Source organism: Otolemur garnettii, unplaced genomic scaffold, assembly GCF_000181295.1.
Source record: "Otolemur garnettii isolate 467f Iridium unplaced genomic scaffold, OtoGar3 scaffold00126, whole genome shotgun sequence".
NCBI lineage: Eukaryota > Metazoa > Chordata > Mammalia > Primates > Galagidae > Otolemur > Otolemur garnettii.
Genome location: NW_003852521.1, coordinates 3,373,200 through 3,388,568, shown reverse-complemented (window position 1 = coordinate 3,388,568; position 15,369 = coordinate 3,373,200). Strand labels below are relative to the sequence as shown.

Genomic DNA, 15,369 nt, shown 5'->3' with positions numbered 1-15,369 from the left:
AAACCCCACTTGCATTACTCAGATGCTCAGTCAATGAAATTACTGAATGGGAAAAAAATTACCTTCTTAAGAATAGGTCACATGAATTCATGAAACTGTAAGTGGTTATATAACACAGCAGAATTACATAACAATGTATTGGGTGTTATTATAATTTAAGATTATAATGAGTGTAAAATTCATAGTTTTGTTTTCTGAGTCCAGCCTTCCTGCTTTTCACTTGACTTTCTTTCTCATCTCACTGGTACCCCTCCAGCATTATAAAGTATGCACCCTTTTCTCCTGCACACTTGCCCATAATCACATAGGCATCATGTCAGTTGTAACCTGCTTTCAACCCATGACTAACACAGCAAACGTACACATATGTATGCATATGTTGACACACAAAAATCATCTTCTCAAAATCTCAAGCTTTGGAGACTATTTCTAGTGTATAAAGGATTTCTCTATCTCTTGGCTTCCAGTATTAAAATTACATGTAAATATATATTTCAACTAAATCCATCGTTCATATAAGCATAGGTGGGTCAATTCATTAGGCACTGAATTGAACTAAAGGCAATTCCATTCCATTTTAGTTTCTTCAACAGTGAAAACTGAGATTACTACATGAAGAAAACATAGGCTTTAGTAGTCAGATCAAAAGTGCCAACATTATTTAGTCATTAACTAGCAAAGATATGATAGTCAGCATGATTTATCCCTGACTATCAGAAGAGAATAAAACAGTAGCATTTTTTCCCCTGACTGATTTAACATTTGAGTTCTTGATACGTTTTAAATTTCAGCAACAAGTATTTAAATGGCTTAAAATTATGTAAAAGATTTTCTGTGAACTTTCAGATGTATTAAAATAACTAATATTTTTTCTGCCTCAATTTATCTATTTAGAAATACTACTACTGCTAATATTAATAATAATAAAAAGAGGGGAGAATCAAATGTCAAGCTTCACCCAAACAGTCGGCAGAGAAAACGTTAATAGTGCCTTTCACAATAGAGCATTTACTATTTCAATTCACATCAGGGTATTTAATACTTCAATTCACAGTACAGCAGTCATAACTGTTAGTCATAACAGTTTGTAAATTATACAGGTTACTGTATTGCTTTACACCATGTCTATACCTTAGTGTCCTCATAAAAGATGTTCAGCTTTTTCTTTTGCTTTTATCTAGTAAATCTTGATCATACTAAACTCATAGGTCCCAGGTAAAATGCTGTATGGTAGTGCTAAGAAATAAATTGAGAAAGAAATCGGTGCAAACCTCAAATTGGCACACGTGGTTACTTATTAACAGCCCAGTCAATGGTTTAATGACAGGCATGTTAAATTTAGTAGCTGCCATGAGGGTTGAGCTTACCTCCAAGTTAATTCATTCATAAAGCCAATGTCTTTCATTTCCATGTTTAGGCAGTTATTGCTAGAAAGGATTTGAAGGCTTTATCCTGATTTTGCAAATGATACAAAATCTTCCTAGATCAGGATAAATCTGTTAGATTTAGAAATTATCCTAGTGATTTTAACAAGTTAATGTTGAAGATGGTTTTCTTTCTCAAAATCAAATTGTGTGTGCATGTGTTATGTGTGTGTTTTAAACCTGAACAGAGTATTCTGAGTTTGGGGTCAATGTCCTGTATTATAAGATAGTTATTAAAGATGGAACTCCAACAGTATAATCAAAAACTTTAAAGCATTATTATTTGAAGGGAAATGTGGACTCTAAGGAAGGGTGGGGATATCACTCTTGCCCTTTTGTTCATCCCCTAAATCAACATTTTAGAATACTTGAAGTTACATAATGATGACCACCCAGTGTAGCCTTTAAGGAAGGGGAGGGGTAAAAGGCATAGTGGGGATTTATGTAGCCTTTTCTTTTTTTTTTTAACTTTAATGAAGGGAATTGGGGGGTGAGGTTCACAAAGAGGGTTAAGCCTCAGGCTTTTGTTGTGTTCGTGTTGTGGTAAAGGCTGTTTTTCTGTTTTTTTTTTTTTTTGAGACAGAGTCTCACTCTGTCACCCTCAGTAGAGTGCCATGGCACTGTAGCACACAGCAACCTCAAATTCTTGGGCTCAAGTGATCCTCTTCCCTCAGCCTCCCAAACAGCTGGGACTACAGGCGCCCACCACAACACTCAGCTATTTTTAGAAATGGGGGGTCTCACTCTCACTCAGGCTGGTCTCCAACTCCTGAGGTCAGGTAATCCGCCTGCCTCAGCCTCCCTGGGATTACATGTGTGATCCCCTTTCTGCTTTCCTCCTCACCTCTGAGTCTCGGCTTAGCACCTTGTATGAACTTTAGGAGCTTAGCTCCTAAATTTTGAGATCAATTAGCCTATACTGTTAAACCCTAAGGAAATCCCTGCTCATTACTCCCAGGTTGTATTTAATTATGACATGTAAGCTCAGAATGACCAGTACCCACCAGATAAAAGCAAAATAATAAGTAGAAGAAGCTTATGGAACTCCCTATGGAAAGGGGGATGTAAATTAATTTTTACATCCAAAAATCATATCACAGAGTCTAGTGCATAGTAAGCACTCAAAAATGTTTATAAATAAACGAATGTTGATTTAACAGGTTGGTTAAAGAAGCTAGTCTGGAAAGGATAATGCAGGAAACACATGGTCAACTTCAACATTAATAAGGACCCATTAAGGGGTCCTTAACTGGTCCTTGCCAGTTAAGACAAATACTGGCAAGAAATTAAAATCCCTTCAAGCACATATTGTCTACGCAATGTTGCTTCTATTTCATATTTAGTACAGGATCTAACACTTACATAATGATTGCCAATATCTGAAGCATGTGATGGACATGACTTCACTTAATCCTTCAACATTTTTAAATTGGCTTCAACTTTACAGATAATGACACTGAGGCACAAAAAAGGTGAAGGTGAAATTCCTGGGCTAAATATACAACCTGGGCTCCTTCTACCACATTATATTCTTTGCTTTTAAAATTTCTTTCTTTCCAAGATTTTTTTATGCTCTTCTACATTATCTAAATTAAATCGTATGGACTGCGGCTTTTCATATAGCAGACTTTCAAATATTTGTCAATTTTTATTAACTGAATCTTGACAAAGGAGAACTGGGGAAACAGAGGACAAGGACATGGTCTACCCAGAGCCAAGTTTGACTTATAATATCTCTACACTGGATAATGTTAGTTCACAATACACTGAAAAACAAGCCACCACTTTTCATTGAGATTAGAGAAAGTGTTGTCAACTTTAATAGAAAAGTTTTCACTGTGTTTAAGTCACTCTGCCATCAGGAAGTTTTGAGATAATTGAAGAAATGAAATAAACACTTACCTGTTCACCTCATTATGTCATAATTTCCCCTGGGTTGTATCTGTTTTATTGCAATGCCACAGTTCTTGAATTATAACCTGTGTATTTCAATAGTCAATCAACAGTACTGTACTGTGAAAAGCCTACGACCCAAGATAAGGAAGTAAATATTTGCTTTGTGAACCACACTCATTGCCTATAATAAAATTATATTTACTGACACAGGGATTTTAAAAACAACCTCACATAACAAAGTTAATAAATTCAGAGAGACTTTAGATGTTTATTACTCACGCTAGAATTCTAAGTCTGAAATACTTATATAATTTCATGAAAAAAGCCCACACATCTAGTAAACAGTAGAATAAAAATTCAAATCCATTTCTATTTGAAAGGAGATATTCTTTTTTTAATTTAATTTTTAATTAAAATCATAACTATATACATTTGTGGGGCACAATGTGATGATTTGATATATAATGTGGAAAGTTTAAAATCAAGCTGATTATTATAACCACCACCTCACTTATTTTTTGTGGTAAGACATTTATAATTTGCTCTTAGATTTTATTTTTAATCACAGCTCACTGCTTCTCCTATAAGGACCTCCTATCATCATATATTGTAGACTCCTTGATTCTGAATTGTCAAGGTTTTACTATATTTAATAAACAAGGACCACTGACAGACTATAAAGGTATTAACATAATAACTAAGTAAATGAGACGAGGTATATATTAACCAGTGTGGTGTAAGCGTTCCCAATTCTATATGAAATCAGCACATTGTACTCCATAAATGCATTAATGTATACATGATCTATGTGTTTATGATTTAATAAAAAAAAGAAAAAACAATAAAATTAACTTTTTTTTTTTTGGCGGGGGCTGGGGTTTGAACCCGCCACCTCCAGCATATGGGACCAGCACCCTACTCCTTTGAGCCACAGGTGCCGCCCAAAATTAATTCTTAATTCAAAAAAATTATATTTTCTAGGCTGTCCAATATCTAAGAACTTTATAGATTTCCCAATCTAAATAATTAAACTTTGAATTCAAATTTTCCAGAAGCCATAGAACTGAAAAAAGTCAAAACCAGGAGCTTACAAGGCCACGGAATCAGGTGAAACAGTATAAATACAGAATTCATTAAGGCAACAGATTAAATTCCTACCTTTTAAATAATTAAACTAAACTTGTCACGTAAAATTTCAGATAAGATTCCAACCTGACATAGTTTTACAATTAAGCGTAATTGATCTCATTCTGATGAGAAATCACAGTTGATGTCCCCTGGACCTTCATCTACTTCCTTCTTTCCTTCAAACCCACTTATTTCAGGAAAGCCGAAAAGTCCTCCCATAACCCTGGCAACTCAGAGATGCAATCCATGAAAATTTTGGAATGGTTCACGCACAAGTTTCTCCTAGTAAGGTGTTTGTGTGCAAACTGTTTGGGGATCCTGAACTTCTAGAAGGCGCTGTGCAAGCTGGAAAGCCCAAGCAGAGAAGCACCTCAGTATGACACCTTGACAGCTCTGGTCTGCGGCCCGCCCAGCTGCTCTGGGTGATGAACTTTGTAGTCCTGGCCACTAAACATTTCCTTCTCTCTTTGCTTTCCCCTTAAAAAAATTAATATTGGCACTCAAGAAAATCAGAAAAAGTTATTAGAATACCAATGGAAACATGGGAAAAAGACTCAAACAAGTCATCCTCCAAGACAAAAAAAACTGCTTGATGCGTGTTGAAAAGTAACCAACCTTATTAGTAACCAATAAAAGAAAAGTATGAAAAATATTATTTTCCCCCATCAAGTTAGCAAAGATTTTTTTTTTCTTGGAGACAGAGTCTCACTTTGTCGCCCTCGGTAGAGTGCCATGCCCTCACAGCACACAGCAACCTCAAACTCTTGGGCTTAAGTGATTCTCTTGCCTCAGCCTCCCAAGTAGCTGGGACTACAGGTGCATGCCACAACACCCAGCTATTTTTTCTGTTGTTTGTTGCAGTTGCCATTGTTGTTGTTGTTGTTTTAGCTTGCCCAGGCCGGGTTCAAACCCACCACCCTCGGTGTATGGGCCAGTGCCCTACCCACTGAGCTATGGGTGCTGCCCCAAAGATTTTTTTAAAAGATGGCATTATGTTGGCCAATGGGAACCAAATGTTGTAAGAATCAAGCCTAAAGAAAGAAACTGCAGTAGAGATATCCAAACAAAATCAAGACATAAGGGTAAAAATCCCAAAATGAAACTATGAGTAAGCAAGTTAAGATAGCCATAAGATAAATCACTTTGTAGTCACTAAATTGTATTAAAATGTTGATTTTAATTTTCTTGAGAAACGGCAACAAAATAATGTTAGCTTTAAAAAAAGCAAGTATAGGGTTCTACAACATACTTTTAATTCTTTAAACAATGGTGTATTTGTGTAAAGGAAATGAACTGGTGGTAAATTATTCCGTATTTTCTGTGGGGTTTTTTTGTTTGTTTTTGCTTTTGTTTTGAGACAGAGTCACTCTGAGTAGAGTACCATGGCGTCACAGCTCACAGCAACCTCAAACTCTTGGGCTTGAACAATCCTCTAGCCTCAGTCTCCCACATTAACTAGGACTATAGGCAGTTGCCATAGTGCCTGGCTAGTTTTGTTTGTTTGTTTGTTTGTTTTTCTATTTTTAGTACAGATGGGGTCTCACTCTTGCTCAGGCTGCTCTGGAACTCCTGAGCTCAGGCAATTTGCCTGCCTCGGCCTCCAAGAGTGCTAGGATTATAGGCCTGAGCCACCCTCCTGGCCTATTCTGTATTTTCAATAGCAGTTCTTTAGATGCTGGAAAAATTATGAGCACTCAGTACAGGCGAGGCACTATGAGCAGCCCCTTACACACACTGTATTACACTGACGCTTCAAGCACACTTTATCTTTGTTGTATGACTGGGAAACTGAGGCCCAGGATTCAAAAATTATCAACATAACAGCAACAGAAACACTAAATGGAGGAGCCAGGACACAAACTAAGGTCGGCTTCACCCCAAATTTATGTCCATTCCTCCATGACTGCCCACAGATAATTGTCACCTATTTCATACATTTTTCTATATTCCAGGGGATTGAAAATCAGCAAATATTGTTTTTACAATTTGGAAACAAATCAATATGTAAAGGTTACACTAAAAACATACATAGTCACAGAGTGACAACAATAAAAAGATGTAGGTTCCTCCAAAGACGTAGGACAATTAACACAATTTTAGGATCTTAAACTAGTGTACTTAGTAAAAAGCATGAGTGCTCTTTCAAAGACATTCAATTCTGATCTTAAAATATTTTTTTCCAGCCATATGAATTCTGCAAAGTTTATTCATTTAAGAGATATTTATCTAACACCTGCCTTTTGCCAAGTATTGTGCTAGGTGCTGGCACAATAGTAGGAATAATGGTCTAAATACATTTCTTTGGAAGTCAAGAGTCTTATCCCAGTCTTCTTATCCTAATGTCTTTCTGGGATAAGTGGAGAAGGGAGAGAAAGGGAAGGCGGGACTATCTGTCAATCTAATATTTAAAGTCCTGGCTACCCACAGCAACGGATTCTTTTATTTTTAAAAGCTTTCCATAAAACTGCATTTTTTTCTGCCAATCTATGACATGCCCTTAGCAATGTCATACAATTTTAATCCTCTGTAATGCATTTATACTTACACTCTAACTAGAGATCAAGTAAGAAAAAATACTTTACACATCACGTAGGATTATTCTCAATCACTGGGTATACAACGGTCCTTGAATTTGCCCTTCTGGGTAGTGCAGCATCTTTACTGTTAAGTAAGCAGAGTCAGACAACTATCAGAAACAGGACTCTCAGGAGAAAGGTGGTTGAGTGGATTCCCATCCTTCTCAGCTCTGTACCCAATGGCCCGAGCTCATCTTGCACTTCTCCAGGAAAGCCCAGGTATCTCAGCAAATGCACTTCTAATACAAAAGGCATTATCTCTGAAGCTTTAGATTAGCAGACAAATTCTTTCTTACACTTTATTCTATGAACCAGTTAGAATTTGTATCAATTTAGATTTAGATTATTAACTTACACCTGGCTGTTTCTGTTTTTTTTTTTTTTTTTTTTACAGTTTTTGGCCAGGGCTGAGTTTGAACCCACCACCTCCAGCATATGGGGCTGGCGCCCTACGCCTTTGAGCCACAGGCACTGCCCACACCTGGCTGTTAATACAGTCAAATGGGTAAGCCCCTTGCCCTAGTGTTAGGAAATGCTTATGATGATGATGAAAAAATCTAAGAAGACCATAGGGATGATAACGGAGATAGACCTCAGTGGCATGAGTTCAGCAAGCTGGGACTTCAAGGAAAATCCCTAAAGCCACAGACACAACCTATTTGAGAAGAAAATGCCGTTTGCCTTAGGATTGAACAGGACAGCAAATGAACTCTCCTTGTTAATTCCTGTCTATGGAGCCCAAACACCAAGGAGTAACTGAGGAACCAGAAGAAAAAGGGTTGAAATCATGGGCATGAAGACACCTTATGTTGCCTGTTCCACAAATGAGAGGTTTTCTTAATCTTTCAGAGAACAGTTTCAGGAGGAAGGTGAGCGCTCATGACTTTGAGATCAGGAGTCATGGTCACGGAGATACACTTTAATTAACAATACCACTCAATCTTTTCGTAATAATAAATCCTAGTTTTCTCATCTCACTAACTGCAAACAACTCTCCCAGGCTTACCCTAAGTAAAAGTTTTGTAATCATAAAAATAGTGAATACATCTACTCTCTGGTAAGTGTGCTAAATACTGTTAGTTACGCTAACAGAAAAAAATCAATCAATCAATCATAGTTACTTCACGGGAGGAGGTCAAACTAAGCGTACGTTTGAATTAATTCCTATAAATCACCATTTCCTTAGATACAAGAGCTGTGATTTATATTTCGTGGATAATTGTTACTACTGGTCTACAACAGACTTCAGAAACAAATACAATGTACTTAACGCGTTTCACACTTTTCAAAATTATTTAATACCTACAGTGTCTACTGGCCACAATCCCAGGAGAAAAACATTATTTTCCTCTACACAAGTCAGAATTATTTCTCTCTTCTACATTTAAATGATTTTCAGAAGGCTCATCATCACAGGATGTCTGAACGCCGGAAATGCAGTCAGCACCCAGTCTCAGAAATGCTATCCTCGACGGGAATCAGGCTAAGATTTCCCTTTATTATTTGTGATAACTATCCCGTGATGGGAAGAACCTCGCGGCAAAACAATTTTTAAAAAGAAAGAAACAACTCTAAAGTGTGTGAAGCTCTCCAGACAAACCTTCCAGAGCATCTTTTAAAGAAAGAAGCATTTCTCAGAAAGGTCAGGCGGGGTGGACACAACTCTGCCGGGAGGCAGGGCCAGTGTCCTCGGAGACCAGGATTCCCCCAGGTGAGCCGCGTCCGGCCCCGGGCGGAGGCGGAGGACGCAGGGCGGGTCCCGCACGCTCGCGGGCATCTTCTCAGCCGGGCGACTCCCGCTCGGTCTCCGGGAGCCCAGGGACGCCGCGGTCGGCGCAGGCTGCCCGGGACGCGCTGCCAGCAGCCTCCCGCCGGCCACAAGCGTCTCTTCCCCCGCAGCTTCCCAGGCCGGCCCTGTCCCTCCGCCATCCTCGAGTCCTCCGGCATTTTTTGCATTGAGAAGCGGAGAAAACGGCCGAGTGCCTGCACCCCGCCTCTGCCGCAGCACAAGCAGAGGAAGAGGAGGAGGCCGGCGAGGAGGCAGCTAGTAAACTGTGATTCCCTCGGTATCAAAAGAATCGCCACCACCCCCGCCAGGGAGGCCAAGATGCCCACACCCGGCAGCGGCCCCGGCTCAGTGGGCGTTCCTCGTCCTCGCCCCCTCGGTGCCGTGCGATCTCCCCCGTGCCGCGCAAGCCAGAACTCGTTCCTCTAAGGGAGGGGAAGGAACAAAAGAGACCCCCGCCCCCTATACACACACCCCAGGTATTTCACCGCCGCTCACAGGATTCATTTTTACAGTCCCTTTTTCTTAACACCTTGCGCACCTGAACGGTGCATTTTCCAAAGGTGAAGAAAGGTAGGGGAGATGGAAGGGCCCCCGAGGCCGTCGGTCGACTAGACTGTTGATTTCACGTTCGCCTGTCACCCACCCAACCACAAAAACCTGCAGGACTCGCGCCCCCGCGGGGTCTCCCGCGGTCCCCCCGCCCTTGGCCCTCGCAGCCGGTTCCCCGAAGGCGCTCGGCTCTCCGTGGGAACTCCGGAGACCTAACCGAGGTTCCTGGGGCGGGCAGGACACTCGCCCAGCAGCTCCGCAGCAGCTGGAGGGCGGCGAGCGGACCGAGTCCAGAGGCGACGCGCGATTCAACTTCGTTGACCGCGGCCCCCGCTCGCCCGCCGGTGCCCGCCGAGACCCCGCGCCTCGCAGCCTCCCCCGCCGGGCACCGGCAGGCACACTCTCCGCCCCCTCCTTCCTCCACCGCCCCCCTACACCTTGAAAAAAACCACCCATTGGTGCAAAGCAGACATTTTGATGTCATTTACTTAGCTCCGCTGGGCTTCATCGGCTGCATCTTACCTAGTCGCCTGGAGGTGTGGGCAGCGCACCGATGCGTCCGGGGGCGCGAGGCCAGGCTGCTCGGTCTTCTAGCGGAGCCGGTTCGCTGCCATCCGCCCAACTTCAGCACCCAGCGGGCGAGGAGAGAGGGAGAGAGGCGAGGATGCAGGGGAGGGAGTGGGGGAGGAGGGAGGGGTGGGCGGGGAGGGAGCGGGGAGCCGCTCAGCGGCGCGCATGCGCCTCGCGGGCGGGCGCAGCCCCTCGCCCTGTGTGGCCGGAGGTGCAGCTGCTGCCCCCGGCGCGCGGCCGCGTGAGTCACGGCCCCGCCCCCTCCGCGGGCGGCCCCCGGCCCGGCGCGGCGCGCTGGCCTCGGGCGGGCGCCCTCTGCCTGGATGGGGCGCAGTCCCCGGCTCCCCGGTCTGGCGACCTTCGCTGAAGCTCTGGAGACCAGAGAGCTGCCCTTGGCCGGAGCGGCTTTCCGCCTAGGCGCCTTCAACTTCACGTTCACCTGCAGCCCATGTTACGTTGTCCTGGGCCTCGGCCGGCTTGCTACCAGGAGCGTGTCTGTAAGGCGGGACACAGCGCTGCAGCGGCAGCTTCCCGGGGGAAGCATTCCCTGCTAGCGGGTCCAAGAAAGTGTGAAGTTAAGCAAGTTTTGCTTAGAAAGGGACTGCATGAAGAGTCCTTCGCTTCACTGACTTCCTCTCCCAGAAGTACCACCCTTTTCCCTAAGAATTGGCCGGGAGCAGAGTTTTCAGGAGAGAAGCCGATGACAAGGCAAGAGTAGTGAATTACTAACAGAGGCGTTGATGCTTGGGGCCTAGAGCATCCTTAGGGGACAGCTTGGTAGCTACCATGTCTGCTAATTGTTCTATTTGCCCAAGCGAACCCAGCTTGGGAGTGAAGGAACTCCTGCTACTTAATGCATCTTGAGCACTAAATTGCCTCTCTGATGATTAGATTGAAGTGTTTGTGAGGGCGAAGCAGGGAAGCAGTGTCTTGCTCTTCAGATACCACATCTATGGGGAAAGGAGTGAGTTCCTGCAGAAGTGATTAGGCTTTTTTCTTTTGCCTGATTAAAACTGATTACCCATGCTAGTGCGCAAGCGTGATTTCCCATTGTACAGATGCTGATGTACACAAACAATGTTATCGCTATGTCAGCCTCCTGAGCACCTTGGGCCCCCGCCCTTCACACGTGCACTTGTGCCGGAGCAGGGCCCAGCGCTTCTTCCAGGACCTCGGTTCTTTATCCCTATCCACGGCTTTGAGCTCTGCAAAGTGTGCTCATTTTTGTTGGAATTAACAAAAATATTTGTTTTCTTCTGTTCAGACTGTTATAACAAAATACCATAGACTGTGGGTGGTTCATAAACAACGAAAACTTATTTCTCACAGTTCTGGAAACTGGGAAGTCCACGATGAAGTTATAGACAGATTCCACGTCCCGGTTCCTGGCTGGTGGAATTCTCGCTATGTCTTCATGTGGTGGAGGGGAACAAGGGCGTTCTCTGCTGTCTCTTTTATACAGACACTAATCTCATTCATGAGGCCTCCGCCCTTGCCATCTAATCACCTTCCGAAGGTTCCACCTCTTAATACCATCACGTCAGCATAGGCATTTTGGAGAGACACACATTCCGTCCACTCCAACTTTGGTGCAAAAATGATTAAAGTCCTTCACCAACAATGGTTTGAGCAGCTCTGAATCTTACATAATTCCCAGATTTATGTCAGGAGTCCTGGCCTGTCACAGAGCTCCCCTTTTATCCCCTCCTGAGAATAATTACAGTCGTTGATATTTACTGAACAGTTGCTACAAGCTAGGTGCTGATCTAAATTCTTTTTGTGTATTATTCTCTGCGCACAACAACCCTACAAGGTAGATCCTATTATTATCATGTTTAACAGGCATCTCAGAAGAAGAACTCCGGATATCCACCCCCTCAAACCTGTTCCTCTTCAAATCGTTCTACACAGTCACTCCATCCAAAAATCTAGACGTCGTCTGTGTTTTGTCTCTTTGTTTCATTCCCACATCCAATTAATTAGCAAGACATGTTTCCTCCACCTCCAAAGTGGTCACACATATCCCCAACTCTTCCACTGCTCTCCCTCTCCAGTTCTCTAGCTTTGGTTAGAGCCCTTATCATCTCTCACCTGAACGACTGCAAAAGCTTCCTGTTTAGTCTCCTTGACTCTATCCCCTACAACCCCAGCCAACCCATTCTCCAAACAACAACTGAGTGCTCTTTTGAAAACATGACCAGATCTTGTCATACTTCTGCTTAAACTCTCCAGTGAATTTCATTTTACTTCAAATGGAAATTCTAATTCTACCACAGCCTAGGAGGTTCTATGTAATACTGTCCCTGGGTAGTTATCTTATGCTATACTGTGATAGACTATAACCATGCGTGTTATGAGCATATCAGCCCATTTCTTTTACTTTATGTTATAAATCTGTAAGAGCTGACTGTATTTGCTGTTTTTTCTTCTCTTTTCTATCTGGAATCCACTGCCTCCAGATCTTTGTATTGCGTCCTCCTTTCTATCATATAGGTGTCTGCTAAATATCACCCTCAGCAGCTTCATCTGACCACTCAGTCTAATCTGCCTCAGTGAGTCCTTTTCTGTTGGATCCCTTGTTTTATTTTTTTAAAAACATTTTTCACTATCTGAATCACCTTGGATTTATTTGTTTACTTATCTATTCTTACCTAGCCTTGGCTACAATAAAGTATTTCAAGAGCTTTGCCTTCACTTTTCACTGTTTTATCTCTAGTGCCAGGAACAAAATTTGGCACATAGTATATACTCAGTAAATATTTAGTGAACAAGTGAAAGACAGATTGAAGGAATAAATAACAAACTTTGAAAAAGATTCTTTAGAGTTTGCCCAGGCTGCTTCTTCTTGGCATCTAGTTGTTCACTGCCAAAATCTGGTGTTTTTCAGAAGTACACAGACGGATCACATTGTTTCCTCTGCCCAATCTATCAAAGATGGCTTCATTCAGCTGCATACATTTAAACTACATGCAGGGTAAGGATCTTGGAATCAACTTTGAAACAAGCACATTCAATAAAAAAGGGATTCTTACTTCTGTGAACATCTCTAAATTGCAATGGTGGCTGCTTGGGCAATTTTTTGCACATTTGACAAATTGCCTATTCTGTTATTCATTTACTTGCTAAAGTCAAATGTAACCTCTTGATGACTTTCTTTCATGGTTATGTTTCTGGCATAATCCCTCATGCATTACCAAAAATCTTCAGTGATATTATGTAATCTAGGAACTGAATGTGTCTGCCACCGTCTGAGAATTGGCTAGATGGATGTAACTAGCCATAGCTGTAATGACCTTTATCTTCGAGAGTTTGATCACTTACAGTCTCTTATGTATATCTTGGTGGTACAGTGTGAGTTTGTCCCTTCCAAAATGCATGTTGAAATTTGGTTCCAAATATGGTTGTATTAGAAGGTGGGGCCTGGCTGAAGTGTCTGGGTCGTGAGAGCAGATCCTTCATGAATGGTTTGGTGAGTGAGTTCTTGCTCTAGTGAGACTAGATTAGTTCTCTGGGAAAGAATTAGTTCCCTTGAGAGTGGGTTGTTAGAAATCCATGATGCCTCTACGGTTCTATCTCTTCACATGCGTCCACTTCCCCTTAGGTAGACCTTCTCCTTAATGTTATGACTCAGCATGAAAGCTCTGACTAGAAGCCAGAGCATGCATTTGAATTTCCCAGTCTGCATAACTTTGAGCTTTTATAAAATAAACCTCTTTTCTTTGTAAATTACCCAGTGTCAGGTATTCTGCCAAATCAGCACTAAATGGATTTAAGCTTAGTCTCAAGAAATATCAATACCACAAACATCATCAAGTGGTGACTAGGTTAATAATTCAATTCAGTAAACTATATTAATGTTGCCTATGTGCCTAGCATTATATCTTCAAGTTTTTTGCAAAAAAATGTAAATGTTATATAAAATTATCACAGGAGACTTAGACATGGATTTTAGTTCATTTTGGCAATAGGAATGCTTTCTGTACTCATACAGAATTTCAGAGCTCATTGGCCTAGTCATCATTAAACAGCTACATGATAATAGTGATAATCAACATTTGATCATGAGTCTTTCCATATCAGAATAAATATGGAAAAGGACAGAGCATCAAAATATTTATAGTACATTTACTCATTAATAAATGTTTGTCATCAAAAGGAGACCTGCAATCTACCTTAATGAGTTTGGTACGCTTCAGAAATTATTGCAGGCAGAGACTGTGTATCATTTAAAAGTTGTAACTCTCTTGTACCCACTCGCTTATTGATTTAAGAGAAATGGTTTTTCCTTTGACAAGCAGAGGAACAAACCTAGAAAATGTTGACTACTCTGGCCAAGCAAACATCTCCAGGGAGAATGTGGAAGGATAATTAGAATATGACTACTGAAGTATACTTTTTATATATTTTTAGCAAATAAAGCTTATCATTTTTTCCCAACTGGTTTTAATCAAACCTTTCATACACTACTTACCAGGGAAATTATTTAAAAGGAAAATCCTTGTTTCTTCAATAGTTGAAGGAGATAAGAGAAAAAATAATCTGCCTTCCAAACACTTAAAATGAAATATAATTAGTTTTGCATTTTACATGTACTTAATTTTTTTATAAAGCACTGGTTATTAATGTTCCCTTAATGGTTTACTTATCAGCTTTCAACTTAAAAGGCTCAGTGTTATTCTTTCAGAATAGAACGAGTGAATTTACATGTCAAGATGATTGAGTGAGTCCACAGAAGTAGATGTAAGCATCTTCACGTAATTTTTTTAATCACTTATGGCCAATTTTGCATATCATGTATTTCCTCAATGGCTTGATAATGTAAAGTTGTTTTTGAGCCAACTTAAATTCTTTATGAAAGTATTCATTAGATGGATCTTACATATTTGCATTTTCTTTGGTTCAATAGATCTTTCATATAATATCAGGCAATAATCCTGGGCTCCTCCTTGAAAAAACAGCAAAATATTTACCTTACCTAGGGAACATGATGACAATCAATTATCTTAGTGGGTGGAGCAAAAATACAGAATACCAGTGGTTAATATTGTATTATCTTGAGATCTGTGGTAGTTACTGGGTTCTGGAGCACTTCTGACCTGGCAGGTATACTCCTCGTGATGGAAATAAAGATAAACAGTGGTTTATTTTGCAGGCATTTCCAGTATCTTCACTGTGTTTTGGTTCATAGCAGAGCAAGGTCAGACATGTGTGAAGTTAATGAAGATATTTGTATACATATGTGTGGAGGGATGTTCAGTATCTACAAGGGTCCAGGTGACAATTTTTTGAGTTCCATATTGATTTCAAACTTCTGATTTACAACTTAAATGTTTTCAATACAATTAAGCTGAACATCAGATCTACACTTACATTGAAAAACTTGTGTTAAAGACTCTCCTATGTCTTGCTTTTCTGTGAACTAGTTTCCTAGTGAAAT

General features: G+C 41.2%; 1 protein-coding gene across 1 annotated transcript in view; it reads right to left on the bottom strand.

The window, feature by feature from the left end:
- The window catches only part of RGS17 (regulator of G protein signaling 17), a 92,815-nt gene extending 82,789 nt beyond the window's left edge, over positions 1–10,026 (bottom strand). Inside the window, exon 1 of the mRNA XM_003797865.2 lies at positions 9,885–10,026. The gene's annotated coding sequence lies outside the window, so the exon portion shown is untranslated. The remainder of the gene's footprint in view (positions 1–9,884) is intronic.
- Between the last annotated feature and the right edge of the window lie 5,343 nt (positions 10,027–15,369).